The sequence below is a fragment of the Pithys albifrons genome, chromosome Z (genome assembly GCF_047495875.1).
Source record: "Pithys albifrons albifrons isolate INPA30051 chromosome Z, PitAlb_v1, whole genome shotgun sequence".
NCBI classification, from domain to species: Eukaryota; Metazoa; Chordata; class Aves; order Passeriformes; family Thamnophilidae; genus Pithys; species Pithys albifrons.
Genome location: NC_092497.1, coordinates 59663374 through 59681007, shown reverse-complemented (window position 1 = coordinate 59681007; position 17634 = coordinate 59663374). Strand labels below are relative to the sequence as shown.

At 42.5% G+C, this 17634-nt stretch overlaps 1 protein-coding gene across 6 annotated transcripts in view; it reads right to left on the bottom strand.

The window, feature by feature from the left end:
• Positions 1-17432, bottom strand: part of FER (FER tyrosine kinase) — a 161522-nt gene extending 144090 nt beyond the window's left edge. For 3 of the 6 annotated variants that reach the window (XM_071579890.1, XM_071579894.1, XM_071579896.1), the window contains exons 1-2: positions 17364-17432; positions 2781-2891 (exon numbers count right to left, since the gene is read on the bottom strand). The gene's annotated coding sequence lies outside the window, so the exon portion shown is untranslated. Of the gene's footprint in view, positions 1-2780; positions 2892-6411; positions 6433-8788; positions 8806-15708; positions 15731-17363 lie in introns of those variants that run through there. The other 3 variants (XM_071579891.1, XM_071579893.1, XM_071579892.1) reach the window with 3 other exon arrangements.
• Between the last annotated feature and the right edge of the window lie 202 nt (positions 17433-17634).

Below are 17634 nucleotides of genomic sequence, written 5' to 3'. Positions count from 1 at the left end.
ATGCCTGATTTCTCTCTCTGGAAAGAAGTTCTTTCTGATCTCCAACTTCAATTTCCCCTGGCAGAGCTTGAGCCCATGGCCCCTTGTCCTATTGCTGAGTGCCTGGGAGAAGAGACCAACCCTGGTTTCCGGTGTTTACTCTGCTAAGACCACAGAAAAATCCAAATAAAACACCAGCTCTCAAGGAATTGCATCTGTGGGAAATGGATAACTAGTTAACTAGAAGCTGTTTTTCTCCTAAACCCTGTGTTAGCAGACCACTAATCTTGCAGATTCAACCTTCCAAGAATCAGAAAATATCCCAAACCAGGTTTCCCATGGTACCCTAATACTGCTCCCCCAGGTCAGAGTTCCCTAAATTGATATACAAATAAGACATGCAGCACAACTGGAGGTCAGAGACACTTGTCAGCTCTGAAACACCTGCATCTGGTGCTGATAAACACGTAGTCACAACACGGAAGACCTGAAACCACACATATGAGTAATTTCCATACTGCAACTCTGGACTGTAGTGCAGCCACAACCTGTGTGCTGCTTATTCAAAAATTATTTTTCTTCTTGTGGAATATAAAAGAGACATAGATACATATTGCTAAAAAATTACTGGATGTGCAAATTAGTCAAAAAACATTTGCTAAACTCACAGTCAGTTCCAGGAATGTAAGACTTACTTTCTTTACAGTCACTCTCAAAAGAATGAACTCATCACTCACAGGAAGCAAATACTCAATGTACATTTAATACCATAGTGTGAAAGAGCAACCACATCTCAAACAGTTCTAAACAGTTCCAAACTAGACCCTGAGATTAGCTCAGTTGGTTAAAACTTAGTTGTAATAATGCCAAGGACGTGGGTTCAATCCCCTGTGTGGGCCATTGACTTAAGAGTTGAACTTCATGATCCTTGTGGGTCCCTTACAACTCAGAATAGTCTGTGATTACCTAGAAATTTAAGCAGAGTTACTGCAGAGAGTGTACAACTTGTCTCAGGCACTGCCATGGCAGTGCAGTCAGATTCCAAACAAGGTACAGTTAAATTCTGTCAGCGTAACAGTGTGAAACTTCAGTGCCACTCACGTAATCCTTCAACAGTGCAACACTCCCCTCAGCAAATAAAGACAATATTCCAGCATTAGCAGTCTTCCTAGAACCCAGCAATAACTCTGAAGAAAGCAGTTTGCATAACCAATCAACTTGTAAAGTGCTGTGGGGAGAGGCTGAGGGAGCTTGGGGTGTTCAGCCTGGAGAAGAGGAGGCTCAGAGGTGACCTCAGCACTGTCTAGAACTGCCTGAAGGGAAGTTCTGGCCAGGTGGGGGTTGGTCTCTTCTCCCAGGCACTCAGCAATAGCACAAGGGGGCACAGGCTCAAGCTCTGTCAGGGGAAATAGAAGTTGGATATCAGAAAAAAATTCTTTCCAGAGAGAGTAATCAGGCATTGGAATGGGCTGCCCAGAGAGGGGGTGGATTCACCATCCCTGGAGGTTTTTAACCTGAGCTTGGCCATGGCACTGAGTGCCATGCTCTGGTAAAGGGACCGGAATTAGACCAAGGGTTAGACTTGATCATCTCAGAGGTGTTTTCCAACCCAATCCATTCTATGATTCTCTGACTGCAACCTGTCTGTGACAGGAGAGTGGCCATGCCATGCCAGATCAGTGGCCCTGTGTGTCTGACACTGAAATCACATGAGCAAAGAAGAGAGCACGTGCAAAACAATGCTCTCACAGGATGCTCTCCTGCCTTTATAATGTCTTCTGTTATGTATTGTCATCAACTATACCCAAGATGTTAATCTTAAACTAATTATGGCTCTACATGCAATAGTTGGAGCTTGTAGTTTCGCACTATCAGTAACAACATAGGAAACTGTAATGACAAACCCAGGAAGGAGACCTGGCCCACACTCAAATTCAGAACAGGAATGCACACCAGAGATCTGGCTTCACCATAAGGAGGGATATGGAATGAGCACAGTATCACACTCACTCCTGACATGCTGTCAACTCCCCTGCTCCTAAATCTGCATGGTCTCCAAATCATACAGAATGCCTTACATGAGATTAGCTCAGTTGGTTAAAACTTGACTATAATAATGCCAAGGTCATGGGTTCAATCCCCTGTGTGGGCCATTGACTTAAGAGTTGGACTCGATGACCCTTGTGGGCCCCTTTCAACTCAGAATAGTCTGTGATTCTGTGATTTTGCAAACACTATTGATAAACATTAAGAATACTTCAAAATCAGAAAAGAAAGAGGATTTGGATTCAGGAGACAAATCCTCAAATTCAAGGCTTCTGTACTAATTCATAAGCAATTTTGTTACCAATTTGTTAGACAGCCCATCTCAATTTCTGAGTGTGAGGCTTGTAGTAGATACATTGCACTGAAATAATGACATCAATCATTCTTAGCTCTCCATCCACACCTTAAATAAAAATCAGACTGCTAAACAATTGACATTTCTGTCAGTGTAGGATCTACCTCTGGAATGTACAAGACCATAAAACACAAAACATGTGTTTTACATACCATTTGTTTATGCTAAGCACCTATTCAGGAGATTATCCACCCATGCATTTGATATGAAATGTAAGCAATATGAACCAGCAAAACTCCTGCTTCCATGGAGCTATTGCCAACAATAAACATCCAAAGTGGTAACTTAAGTTCATCTGTTTATTTCATAACTGACTTTAAAATACAGGTCCACTCAGAGTAAAACAGACAGCTCATTTTCAGAAAGTCTCTTCTGCAAAGCACAACATCAGCTCACATACCTTAAAAATTTTTCTCAAAAAATGTTCCTTGGTACAGTTTTCTTGTGTCAGCAGTTACTTCCTCTGATTTTCACTTTCTGAAATACACTTCTCTCTTCTTTTCTGGGGACTCTGTGAAAGAAAAACATATCAAAATTTTATTAGTATTTCATCATTTTAAAATACATTACAAAACTTACACTTAGGTAAGTTGCTCTGCATTGTCAGATTACTACCAGAAGACAGATTTCTTTTAAAAAGAGACAGAGTTTAAGAAAAAGTGTAAGAGCAGACTTCTCAAATGGCTGCAAGGAATAGTATGCCATCATTTCACACACAAAATTTGAGTGAGGAAATAATTTTATCTCTACACATATAGGAGAAGTTTGGTGTTTTTTAAGTTCTTGGAATTTCTTATGACATAGTGTATTGTAGTTGAAAAATTAGATAATTTAATTTATTTCCGAACCTCACCCTGATAAAACAAAAATAGAAACCCATTAAAAAGAAAATGAAAGCATGAAAGGCCACAGTTTGCTATCTGAAAGACAAAGTTAGCAGTGGTATTTTCACAAGTGAAAGAAAACAAGTGGCCACATGAGAAAGGGCCCAATCAAGACACAGAGATTTCTTACATGGCTCTAATTACTCCAATATCCAGAACAGTAAGAGGTCAGGAAGAATGACCACAGCACTACAATTACAAGATGTAACTCTGGACTGCAATCCAGGTGAAGGAAACTGACACAGAGGTCTTTGAGGATTTATGTTAAGAGAAAGGTACATAAAATATAAAAAATAATAAGAAACAGTCACTGCATACAGCTTACAAGTGCAAGGTACACTGTATAATCCACATCTGATCCCATGTTACACATTCACTCACAATCTCAGGCCAGAATGTCCAGCTTTAGATGAGACATTCCATAATAGTTTAGCAATGCCCTTGCAAGAAAAGGCACATGAAGCAAAACTGAAAGACAAACACAGCGCATAAAAGTCCAGAAAAGAGAACTATTTTCTATATTCATTATTTAAAACAAAGCTCTGATCACAGACACATTTATAAAATCTTGTTAAGTGATAGTCTTACTTCATATTCAAGAAGGCATTATTTAGTATTCTTTTCTGGTTACTTAGTGACATTCTAGAAACAAAGAACTGCCTAATATAAATACAAAACTTCCATTCTCCGTGACCAAAAATAGAAAAGACTAAGTGATGCTTACACTCAGTCCCTGCAAAGGAACAGCAGCTATGCAAGCAGATACATAAGGAGAAAAAAACACAGGAGGCTGTAAGCATCACAAAATTCACCACAGTTTTTTTAAAACAGATTTAAAATCATTTGTCTCCAAGTCACAAAGCCCAAAGGAAAGTCTTCAACAGCCAAAAATTACAAGCAGGAGCAAGATATTAAGAGTACATTTGGCTCCAGTCTTCCCATCACAAATACAAAAGAGGTGGAAACACCAGAATATCACTGGACAGGAACATCAGTCTTAATCCTTGTTAAAATGGGACTCCTGAAAGAAGAACACACACTACACCACACCTGGGCACACTCAGCTCTCAAGCAGATGTTAAAGAATTGCATGTGCCAATATGAAGCCCTTATGAAAATTCCATTTATTGAATGAAAAAACAAATTGGAGCCACTTAAACATAGACAAGTTGTATCTTCTGCTCCCTGCACACAGACAAGGAGTGTAATTTTTTTTTTAATACTACTCTCTCAGATATAGATAGATATCACACAAAGTGGAGAATTTCATTTGTCAGTATAAAAATAAAATACAAACCCAACTTTTCTTCAGCATTCCCATTACTACTGACTTCCTACCTATGTGCATATTTTCACCAGGACATCAGTGGAATTTAAAACTGGTAATACAAGTCCAGCACCAGTCTAACTGATGGGCATACACTGCTGGTACACTGAGGGATAACAAAAGCTGTCCAGTGAACTGCACAGCCACCTGTCAGGGGGAAATAGATGAGCTCAGTTGGTTAAAACTTGGTTGTAATAATGCCAAGGTCATGGGTTCAATCCCCTGTGTGGGCCAATGACTTCAGAGTTGGACTCGATGACCCTTGTGGGTCCCTTCCAACTCAGAATAGTCTGAGATTCTGTGATTTTGTTACAAAATTCCCATTGCTATTTCTGAGCTGAAACATGGCAGAATCTGATAGTTACAGCCAGCCTGCTACCCCAATGCAATAATCCACTAGAAAATGAAGATATAGAAGACAGAATTATAAGAACATAAGGACAGAGCAGACAATCAGATGACCTGTTGTTTTCTGAAGTTAATACCAAGACAGTCAAAGCCATTCCCCACCAGATCCTCTTTAGACTGAGGATATATAAGGCATTTTCTCACAATGAAGCATCAGATGAGCATTTAAAAATACCAACAGTAAAAATTCACCAGTCAGATGTTACTGAGCCCAAGTGTTCAAGTACCAATTATTAAATTGCCAAACTATTAATTCTGAAAAAACTTAGGCTTAAGATAACCTAAATAAAGAGGAATGGACAGTGGAAAATTTATCCAATCTTTTCAAGCTGACAAGGCAATTGGCAGAAGCACAACAGTCTGGCTTCGATACTGGACAAGGCATCATATTTAAGAATCTGTAGACTAGAATAATATGGTGAAAAAAACAAACACAGTTTTGCAGAGTCAAGTCATACTTTGCAACTTGAAGAGTTCTTTGAAGGAGTCAAGGATCTTGTGGAAAAAGGTGTTGGAAGTGGTAGACAACAAAAGTCTTCTAAGTTGGAAGTTTCTGCTGATGTCTCTGACAGGAAACTGATAGAGAAGTGAAGACCTTGCAGAGTAAGATTTAAGAGACAAAGACTGGCAAGCAGGAGAGTCAGAAGCCTCACCAGGATCTGAGCCAGGGCCTGGGCTGCCCTTCAGAACAGTCACCTGCCTATCTGTCACTTCATAATCATCTGTGTCTTATACAAAATTATAAGATCAATCAAAACTGACAAATCATTAAAAAACTTGCAGAACCTCAGAACATGGAGCAACAAGTATAGAAAACAGCACATGAAGTCACATATCAATAAATGCAGCATAATACACTGGTACAAGTCATTTAATGCCATAACCTGAAAATGTTCTAGTAGTCTTTGAACATACACCTTCAAAAACATTTGTTCAGTGCTTTGAAGTGGTCAGGTTAGAAACCATCCAGAGAATTAGACTTTAATGCAGTGAAGAGAGAACATGTACATTCTCACACTGCTAATACATTCATATTCAAATTCTCCTGCCTCGTGAAAAACATAAAACACCCCAAAAATATAGGTAGTATTGATCATGGAGCAGCTCCGACACAAAGAAAGTAAAGAGAATTTTGTAGGTCACAAAGCAGGTTAAGTACAATGGGTGTAAGACCAAAGTACACAGAAAAACGAAAAAAATCATTATAGCACAAAGTGACATGGTATGTCAGATGCCTGAAGCATTTCCCAGAAGAACTTAAAAACATCAAATGAAATTTTACGAAGTTGCTCTTATGTATTTCTTTGCCTACTGAATAATTAAATGAGATAATTCAATGCCTAAGGACATTTCTCAAACCACAAAACAAATACATACAAAAATTATTATAAAAATTCATTAAAAAGCCAGACCTTTAGAACAGCAGAAGTTCCATCTCAACATGTCTCTAAACTGCAAAAGCAGAACAGAAACTATTACTCTACACTTGTGCCAATAGAACCTTCTTATCTGACAGCAGCAAGCACTGGATTTCACTTGGTTGGGTACAAACATCCTCGAACAGTGACCTCTCACTCTCCTAACCCTGCAGCTGTACAAAGACCACACTTTACCCAGCAGCTCCTGCAGCTGTATTCCTATTAAAAACACATGCAAATAAGAGGCAGTGAGATCCACCAAAGAACAGGACAGAAAACAGCTCATACACATGCAAATGGCAGTAATACACATGAGGGCAGTAAGTCATTAACAATCATGTGTGAGGCTTATTATAATCTAAAGACACCATCTAATTCTTTCACCTTTCACCAATAAAACACAAATATATATGTACCTATGGCAGAAAGATTTTTGTCAAGCCTCAGTCTTGTCAGACCATCTGATTCAGTATTCCTCTGCCATCAGGAGAAACCTTCTTCATGACCAAATCTCACCTTCCCAGTCCCATAACTGAAGGTAGAAGAGAGACCAGCCATTTCTCTACATCACAAATATGCTAATTTTTGACTAAATGATTCTAATTCTTTCAATCTTCTAATATTTTCCAGAGCACTGCTATCCTCCAGTTGGTCCCCATCTCATTTAGAGTTCAGAAGCTAAAGCAGTGGGGTATTGCAGGACCCAACAACTCTGAGAAGAGCAGAGGGATAACTTCAAATTACTTTTGACCTGCTTGCCCAAGTGCTTTAAGGTCTTCCCAACAACATGATACAGTATCCTTCTTTCTTTGTTAAGCAAAAATTCCAGGCCCTTTTCCACAGAACTGCACCCTTCCCTGTTTCCTCCCCCATCTCACAACCATGCAGTCCAGCCTACAGACAACCAGGGAACTTTCATGCTCACTTAACACCCGCCTTGTTCCAGATGACATCTCCCATTTGCCAAGATCATTCTAAACAGTGATCTAATTCTCCACCACACCTGCGGCTCTTTGTTGCCTCCCTGGTAACTTTCTCAGCACTCTTTATCATCTCAGGCCTCTTGTGAAGAAAATGTGCCAAGGGAGAGCAGACAATTGGTGGTGAACCATGCAGGAAGTGTTTTTTAGGTGCAGTTGCTCAACCAGTTTTTCTTCCACGATGTAGAAGTTTTCACCTCAGTCACAGGTAAACAGCAAGACTGAATCTCACCACACACAGGAATTACAAGCAGGAGAAGGCAGATTGTTCAGCCTGGAGAAGACGAGGCTCAAAGGTGACCTCAGCACTGTCTAGAACTACCTGAAGGGAAGTTCTGGCCAGGTGGGGGTTGGTCTCTTCTCCCAGGCACTCAGCAATAGGACAAAGGGGCACGGGCTCAAGCTCTGCCAGGGGAAATTGAAGTTGGGGATCAGAAAAAAATTCTTTGCAGAGAGAGTGCTCAGGCATTGGAATGGGCTGCCCAGAGAGGGGGTGGATTCCCCATCCCTGGAGGTTTTTAACCTGAGATTGGCCGTGGCACTGAGTGCCATGATCTGGTAAAGGGACTGGAGTTGGACCAAGGGTTGGACTTGATGATCTCGGAGGTCTTTTCCAGCCCAATCCATTCTATGATTCTCTGATACAGGTCAGGAACAGAAGCACCAGGATGGCTGCCAGAAGTCAGACCTTGCCACCTGACTCAGGGCCCAGTGCTATTGCCTTGTTACCTCTGAAAGCACACAAAGTCACACACATATTTTCCTTTCAAAGGGTAAATGCACCTAGTTTCTTGTTACCTTTCATGTGCTTAGAAGTACAAAACAGCTTTCTTTCCTCTATTTTTCCAAGAACTGAACTTTCCTTAAAGTAAGTTCCAGGATGCAAGGAAAGCCAAAGAAAAGCACAGCCTCAATAGAGAGTTCCTGACGAACAGATTTTCACTGAACTCTCAATTCCACAGGTTGCAACATTTATTCCCACACTACATCTTAACATATTCAACTGAGAAGAATAAGGCTGATAAAAATGATTCTCATTTGGCAGGTTCTGTGCATCAGTATTTGCATTTGTAAACAAAGCCTAGCAGCTAAAGAACCAGACCGTTCTAGAGTTACAAAGAAACATAAAATGCTAAAATGCTCAAAAGTTGGCACAAATTGAAAATAAAATAAAACCCACACACACCAGTCACTCAAGCTTGCTTCAAGTGTACATAACATAGTGTATTAAAGCAAAAGACAACTAAAATATTGCATATTCAATAGGTTTTCTGTCTCAGATGAACAAAGGTAGAAAGAACTTCTAGGACGAGTGGTGTCCAGAGTCAACAATTAAACTAAAAAGTACTTGTAGTAACCACTTTGAATTACTCTATGCACAGTTAACTTACTTATTTGAGGATTTCTTTAATTCAATTAGATGCCAACTTCTCTAGTTTGAAGGTAGGAAGCAATCTTCCTTATATGAAAAAAGCCCCATACCTCTGAAGGAAATGTTTCATATGTTGATATCCATCTGTCTTGAGACAAATACATGGTAAGTCAGAATGAACACACACACAAAACCCAAGTGCAAACCCTCAGGCCCAAGGCCTCCTTCACAAGTATCTCTTCTGGGAAAACAGGAGGGAAGAACACTCATATAATATGAGTGTCTCTCGTGACAAAGCAGCACGTAAAACTCCTCACTGGAAAGATTTCAGAACCCAAAACTCATCTAGCTGTTGCCACTGCACAGCTTAGAATTCAAGAATACTACTAGAAGCTTCTTTCAGAAGCACTGAGTTACCTCTCAATATTTAAGGACAGCCATAGAAAAAGATAAATCCACAGGATGTGAAGCACATAGGAGTCTAGAGGCAATTTAATTTCTTCTTATGGCCCAACATTAGCTAGAATTTCTCGCTTCAGACAAAACAATTAGATAACAAATCTGCCATTAGTTTGTAATATATGACAATACTGTCTCCTCAGAAGAAGCATAATATAGTTCCAAGTATTTATTGCTCTTCTAAAAGAAATTCAAAGAGCAATCAGAATGTTTCCTCTTCTTTCCTCCTTCATTAAACTAATTACATCCTTCTGGTTCATTAAACCCTCTACTTAGTTAACTCATTGTTCATTCAGTCTTCTCGAGGTCACTTATTTCCTTGGCAACACTGTATCACATTTAATGTAGTTTGATTACACGGCACTTTGTACAGAAAGCCTGGTCAGGAGGAACACAGGTCCATGAGAGTCCTGTCCCTTCCCAACAGCTGATATTCCAGGCTGTGACACTGCAGCAAATACAACAAGTCCTGTGGTTCAGTGAGAGGTGTTGCCTCAAGCCTTTGTTTGGTGTTCCTGAACTGAACGTTTCCTTGCCATGCTCCACATCCTAAAAGATACTGTGATAACCCTCTCTTTAAATGGGATACTCTCACTTTAGAGTCACCAGAAGGGCAGATGACTGAACTATGCATTTGTACCTTCTTAAACACTTCAAGTATGTAGTAACTTTTAATACACACATTCCACAAATATCTACAGTCCTAACTTTTTAAGACACATAAAGAAACCTACCCTATCATTTTTAGATCCATACAATTTTGTTTGGGTATCATCAGCTTTCCTTGTTATATATAAACACTCCTTCTGAAGGGTAGTATTCTCATTTGAAAATGTATAAATGAATCAAGCTTTAATTATTGGGTGCTGCAACAAAAGTTGTAACAGTTAAAAGTTGTGGATGTTTGATCTTCCAGGTGTCTAAACTAATGGTACTGAAGTGCACAGGTGCAGAAAAAATGCATGCTTGGACTCTTCAGATGGAAATTTATTTGTGTACACAAGATTGGCCTACCTGATATTCATTGAAATAGATTAGTATTTTATCCCTCAGTCTTTCATTCTGTACCTAAAAATTATTCCTTCCAGATATTATACTAAGCACCCAACATGTCCTTTAGAAGTACGATGTTGTTCATACCAAAGCACCACCCATGGATATTCTCCAGAAATAAAAATGTTAGGGATGATAATAATGTTTGTATTGTAGGCAAAGGTTATTTAGCTCCCTCAGAATTCACAGAATCATAGAATCAATTGGGTTGGAAAAGACCTCTGAGATCATCAAGTCCAACCCTTGGTCCAGCTCCAGTCCCTTTACCAGATCATGGCACTCAGTGCCACGGCCAATCTCACCTTAAAAACCTCCAGGGATGGGGAATCCACCCCCTCTCTGGGCAGCCCATTCCAATGCCTGAGCACTCTCTCTGCAAAGAATTTTCTTCTGATCTCCAACTTCAATTTCCCCTGGCAGAGCTTGAGCCCATGCCCCCTTGTCCTATTGCTGAGTGCCCTTCTATACTCTCAGACAGTTGAAGGGAATTCGCCTGCCTTTATCTTTAAAGCTGAAATGCCAAATCACCTGAGAAAAAATTCTGTAGAGGGACACAAGCCATACCACTGTAATAAACAAATATTAGCAACCATCTGCATAACCACTGCTTGGGAAATGGCAGCTCCCACCCCCTGGAAAGCAGAGTATCCACATCCACACTGCTAATCCCTACATCTCCACTGAAGGCTCCAGGTTTGGGGGAGTTTGGTGATGAAATACCAGAGCACAAGAAATTATCACATTATGGGCCTACCAGACTGGTTTTTAGCACAGGGCATGCACTGAGTGCTCCATGGAAACACAAAGCTTTAGGACAATAGGCACACAGGGATAGGATACCTCTGGAAGACTGCTGTGTAAAGGACACAAACCTGCTGCAGTGTGCTGAGGCACAGCCTGGAGAAAACCATTCATGAGCTGAGGGCAGGGTTCCTTTCAGAGGGTCCCAGCTGGCCCCAGAGAAGCAGAGCTGGAAAGCACATGGCATGGAAAACTGAGAGGCCATGGAGGAAGACAAGGACTGAATCCAACTGGGATTTGGCCTCAATAACAGTGGCATGTAATTACCTTCTCACATTAAAAAAAAAAATCATTTAGCTAAATCAGATAATCTAGATGCCAGTTGCACTCATTTAAATAGTGGCTTCAGATTTACTTAACACATTCACTGATAAAAGAGATTTTCCACTCCAATTTCAACATTCACCTACTGCAAAAGGCATAATTGGGTATTAAATGGACTTTATGTTACAGACACTTTACAATTCTTTGCTTTTTCAGACACACACTCCAACTGCAAACACTTTTTTTCTGTGTTTAGGAAATCTGGCATTTCCTTTTATCTGGTGAACTGCAATTATCACATCTGCTGAAATAGTAAACAACCATACTATGGAAATTACAGAGGTACTCTCCTTTGGAGGGAACACACCATTCACAGCACCAACATACAACAAATACACCAAGAATAAACAAGCATCTGTTTTTCTGATTCCATGTTTTCTCTCTTCTAATCAGTAAAAAGCTGCTGCAAAGTTGTACGATTTTCCTTAACATTGGCTACAAAACCAGTTCTCACGTATTGCTGATGGGATAGCATCTTTGATTTGAAAGTACCACTTTTTACAGTGCTGAAGCTGTCATATTTTTAAGCTTAACCACTTCACTTGCCTACACCCCTTATCTGTAATACCTGAAATCTACTTGGAATACAAACACAGTTGGGTATTATTTTACCCTCATGAACATTTCAAAGCAGAACCCACAAACAGGCAATCAGATGCCATCTGAAAGACACCCAAAACACTAAAGAAAGCTTTGGCATAATTCAAAAAGCTGAATTTTAACAAACACAGTGGCAGTACATTACACTGAACAGATCTGAACAAATTTATACAATTTAACAGCAGATAGAACAAGCTTTATGTATTCAAAGACCGTGGTTTATCCTACAATCCTACTCTTACTTGTTTGCAGGTTCACCAGGGGTGAATTTTGTGATTTACTGGCTGAGCAGCTGACAACCTCCACCAGCTGAGCCATTATTAATATGCTATTTTCCTGAGCATCACAGCACCAAATATTCAATAAAATTATTCCTGTCTTATTGAATAACCATTAAATTTATGCCCTTTCCAACTCTGTTCTGAACTGAGAAATAAAACTCAAAACTGCCATTCTCAATTCAAACAGCAGAGACTACAAATGTTTTGATGAACCATGAAAGTTACACTATGCTGCCCATAGAAAAGATTTTTCTAACTTTTCTAAAGCAAAAAGTTAGACACAAACAGAGCTGTCAAAAAGTAGCAAAGCTGACAAACCAAGCACTGAAATGAAGAGATTCACAAAATGACGATCAAAATGTAAATGCCACCCTCTCTGAAATAAGCATTATGTGCGTGAATATTTTCACAGTGCTTTTCTCCATAAATGCCCAATTCATTTATCAGAGAGGATGGAGTGCTCTGAGTGTGAGTTAGCACTGTCAGAGGGGCTCATCTTCACGACCCTGTCAGGCTCTTTGCTGTAATTATAAGTCTCCCAGTTATTAAACAGGCCATTTCAGGTAACAAAGAGCTTGTGATTAATGCACTTTATTCTGGATTTCACCTCTGCTTCTGGCAAAGAGTGCTTACATAATATGCAACAATCACAAACTTTTCAGTAAGTTTTAATGATGGTAATTTAGTTTTATGCTTAAGCTTAATTTCTTAATGTCTCAGCTTGTCATGAAGAAATAAATCACTTCCAAAACCATAGTATGAAGAGGTTGAGAGACTCTTAAGATCAAGTGGTGACTTGACCCAGACCCAGACTTGAACACCATATAGAAAAATGCCTAATACAGGAAAAACTGTTAAGTATTTATTAAGTATTTTCTTACTAGCACTTAATAAGACAGGGTTGCAAATGGACTAAAGAATTGTGCAAGCAATTTTGGACAGCACACCTACATACAGATTTAAAGCACACACATGGTGGGTTCACTTCTCCCTCAACACTTGAAAGTTTCATGTAATTGTCTTAATAGAAAGCAATGTCACAGAAACGTCTCCCAGGATGCAATTCCTGCTGTTGCTCCACCTTCACCTTGTCAACAACAAGGGACAGACTCAGTCTGAGCACTAACCCTCCCCTTAGCAGAAAATAACACCAATGGTATCAGAAAGCCTAACAAAACACCCTTTCTGCTCAAGGTGAGAGTCCACAGCATAAATAAGGTTCTAAAAAGCCAACTAATACATAGCAAAGATCAGAAACTCTGACAAGGCCATACAACTGGTCAGAAATCAGTCACTGAAGAACAGCAAAGGTACAAGTACAGAGAATTGTCTCTACAACCTGCTCTGTATTGTGAGCAGGTTAGTAAGGAACCTGTATGTGAAAAAGAAAGTTTTAAACTGTGTGTGTTTAAACCGTCTGGCACTTTCTTTCTAGTGCAGAAGGCAGCAATGCAAAGGAGGCTTGTTATGACAGAGCAAACAGCAATCTGAGATCCAAAGTAGAAAGATGTCATGAAGTCCAGTTCACTCAGATTAAAAACAGCACTAAGTCCTAATTTATTGGGAGTTTAGTTGTATCATCATCAGGGAAACACACACTGCTGATTGCACTCAAAACCAAACTTAACTCTGCATTTAAACTTGCAGTAGGAAATAGAAAATAATTAGTCATGCTCTTAAATATGATTTCATGGTACATGACAACAGCAATCAAAACCCTCCATCAAACATAGCTGTCCTACAAGATCAAAACAAAATCCCAAACAAGACACACACACACACAAAAGAAAGCCTTTTTAAAAGCACTATTGCTGCCTTTTCAGAATTCTCACCAAAACTTCCTATGCACTGTATGTGACCACACACAGAGCTTAAAAGAAGAGGTAACTGTCTTCTCTCAAACCCTGGAAACAAAGCTATCACTTCCACTGATTCACTACTAAGAAAGTTTCCAAAATAAACCTTTGCAAAGAAATGCTACAGTTACCTAATGCAAATGTTACACATCAGAATCTTTCTGCGTGTTTTCATGCACAGTATTTTGAACCCTTTAAATCCCTAATAAAATGGTGCATACTGAACAATACCAAGACTATCTCCACTGTATAACAAACCTCTTCTCCAAGTTTTCAAAATCCATTTTTATAAGGCAAATACATCAACACTACAATTAGGGCAGTACTAAGTGGACAGTTTTATCTTAGGGTAAGAGCATAAATGCAGTTTACTTCCTGCTGGAATGGATTTAGGCTTTCCTCTCTTCTGTTGCTGTTTCTCTTCTCCTACCCTTTCCCCCTCCCACCCCCAGCAAAAGAATCTTTTCCTTTTCCTAGACCCACTTCCCACACACTGCAAAAGAACTCCTCCCTGCGAAGTGATGACCTCATGCTCCGAGCCCATCTCCTTGTATGGAGCAACTCCGGGCTTGCCGCCAGCTCTCTCTGCCTTCAGCCTGACAAGGCAGCATACCTTCCTTCACCCTGCTGCTTCCAGGCTGTGGGAACATCCCACCGAGGAGGCAAACCGGGCAGGGAGAGGGGGTCTCCTCACGGACAAAGAAGAAGCCACCGATGCCTGCGCCGCACTCGTGTCTGGCACAAACCTACTTGGTGACACCAAAGCACCTCCGCTCTTCATCACAGGGGGAACCACACTGAACTAAGAACCTGAGTAAGTATGGAAACGTAACGGCCAGACTTGGCGAACACAGATTTGGGCAGGGCTCTCCCCATGTGCCCGTCCAGCCTGTGCAGTGGATGTTTTAGGTGAGGCTCAGCGTGCACAGAACTGGCACCACCATTTCAGTCCCAAGGTCCATCTGCCACGGCCGAGTGAGCTTGGACAGTGACAGCGAAGTCCTTGGGACTGTCACAGCCCCCAGTACTGACCAGGGCTGACCCTGCTGAGCATCCCAGATCTGATGGGATGGGATGGCAGGGAGGGATTGAACTGCCAGGGGACTGCCCCACTGAGACTCGAACTCAGGTACTTGGGATTGAGAGTCCAGAGTGCTCTCCTTTACACCACGGGACCGCCCTAAGTATGGAAATACATCCTATGTCACCCACCTGCAGTGTGACCCCACATAGTCAAACCTTGGTTCCCATTATTCTCTTGGTTAAATCTCTTTTAAGCCAGTGAGGTAAATGTCAACCCTCCTTCCCTCCTAATGAACACCCATCTTACCTTCCTTTGTATCACTCTACAGTTCCTCAGACCCTCTATGGTCTAGAGTCTTTACTTTAAAGTACCAGAATTATTTCTACATTATCATTCTATACATTGGTAATACAAACACCACCTGATGAGGCATCTCCCTTTGAAAGATTCAGTTGTGACATAAAGAAAATCAGGAAAGGTGATGGATAATTAATATTTTCCTCAGCTAAGTAACCTTGCACGTACAAGAACTGATATTCACCTTCAAAACAAATCTCCAAAGTCCAGCTCTTCTGGGGCTAACATTCCACATGTGTATATTTTAAAGCTGTAGCAGTACTGGCAATTTCTGTCAACACATTAAAAAGGAATTTATAAAAGGACACAACCTACATGGTGTCACCAACAATAGTCATTACTGTAACTCAACCTATAATGTGTCCATCATTTGCAATGAGCAGATTGTAAGTGTGAATGTCCCATCTCCCTGACTCTTCCAAAGAGTAGCACTTACACCTAGGAAACTGTATCACCAATTTCTTTCCTATATATTATTCAGCAGGTAAAACTAACTTAGAATAATACCCTGTAATTTTTTTTGGTCAAAAAGTTTCATGTGTTACCCAGATTTTTTTTCATATTGCAATTTCTCAAAAGAAGCTGCATTAGAATAAAGCAGAGCATCAAAGTCACTTTGGGTTTCAAAGCAGGGAAAAATAATGGCACCTAATTGAAAAGCAATGATGCTCTCCTGAAATCCAACAAAACCCCCAGGACCTCCCAAGGGCTGTGTCACTTCCAGAGGTGTATGTCCATGGAAAGTCAAACCAAACACACTTCAACATGGAAAGGGATGTTTAATGGCCTTCTCTGTACTTCATTATCAAACACTAAACGTGAGTATTTAGCACCCCCACAAACACCAAAAACATGAACACACAAAGCACCAAAACCCGAAGGAAAAGAGCCAGGCCAGTGGCACCGGGAAGGCCCCACTGTGAGGGCTCCAAACCCACTGTAAAAGTCAGGAACGTTGCTAACCTGTACAGCGCGGCCACAGGACAGCGAAGAAGGAAGGAAAAGGAGAAAACAACACGAAGAGCCCAAACCAAGCCCACAGGGCTGTCACACAGGACTGGGGCACCAAAGGACAGGGATGGGGCACTAAAGGACAGGCATGGGGCACTAAAGGACAGGGATGGGGCACCAAAGGACAGGGATCGGGCACCAAAGGACAGGGATCGGGCACCAAAGGGCAGGGATGGGGGCACCAAAGGACAGGGATGGGGGCACCAAAGGACGGGGATGGGGGCACCAAAGGACGGGGATGGGGGCACCAAAGGACGGGGATGGGGGCACCAAAGGGGCAGGACAGGGCACCAAAGGACAGGGATGGGGCACCAAAGGAGAGGGATGGAACACTAAAGGGGCGGGACAGGGCACTAAAGGAGCGGGATGGGGCACCAAAGCAGAGGGATGGGGCACCAAAGGGGCGGGACAGGGCACTAAAGGAGAGAGATGGAGCACCAAAGAGGCGGGACAAGGCACCAAAGCAGAGGGACGAGGCATCAACGGGGCGGGACCGAACCCGCCCTGCGTCCCCGGCCTGGACCCCGGCGGCGGACCCGGGGGGGCGGGATCGGCTCTGCCGGACCCGCCGGGGCGGAGCCGCCGCCGGGCCAGCGGCGCCCCGGACGGCGCGGAGGGACGCGGTCCGGATGTGGCAGCCGCCGCCCCGTCGGGGCAAAGGCGTGAGCGGCGCCGGTGCCGTGCCCGCCCCGCCCCGCTCGCAGGTAGAGCCGGCGTGGGGCCCGCCCTCCCGCCCTGGGCCCGGCAGTTGTCCCGGGTTGTCTCGCGTTATTCCGGGTTATCCAGGGCTGTCCCGGCGCTGGCGGGGCCGATGCGGACGGTCCGTACCTGCCAAGCCGAGCCCCCTCCGCCTCCGCCGCCGCCGCCGCCGCCGCCGCCGCCGCACCTCCTCCTCCTCCTCCTCCTCCTCCTCCTCCGCCGCCGCCGCCGCCGCCGCCGCCGCCGCGCGCGTCACGCGCCCCGCCCGCGCCGCGTGACCCGTCAGGCCAATCGCAGCGCGTCCCGCCCCACCGTGACGCGCGCGAGAGGGGAAGGCGCGCCACTGCAGGCCCCGCCCCCTGCGCGCGCCTCACACACACCCACCCCACCCCCCTTCCCG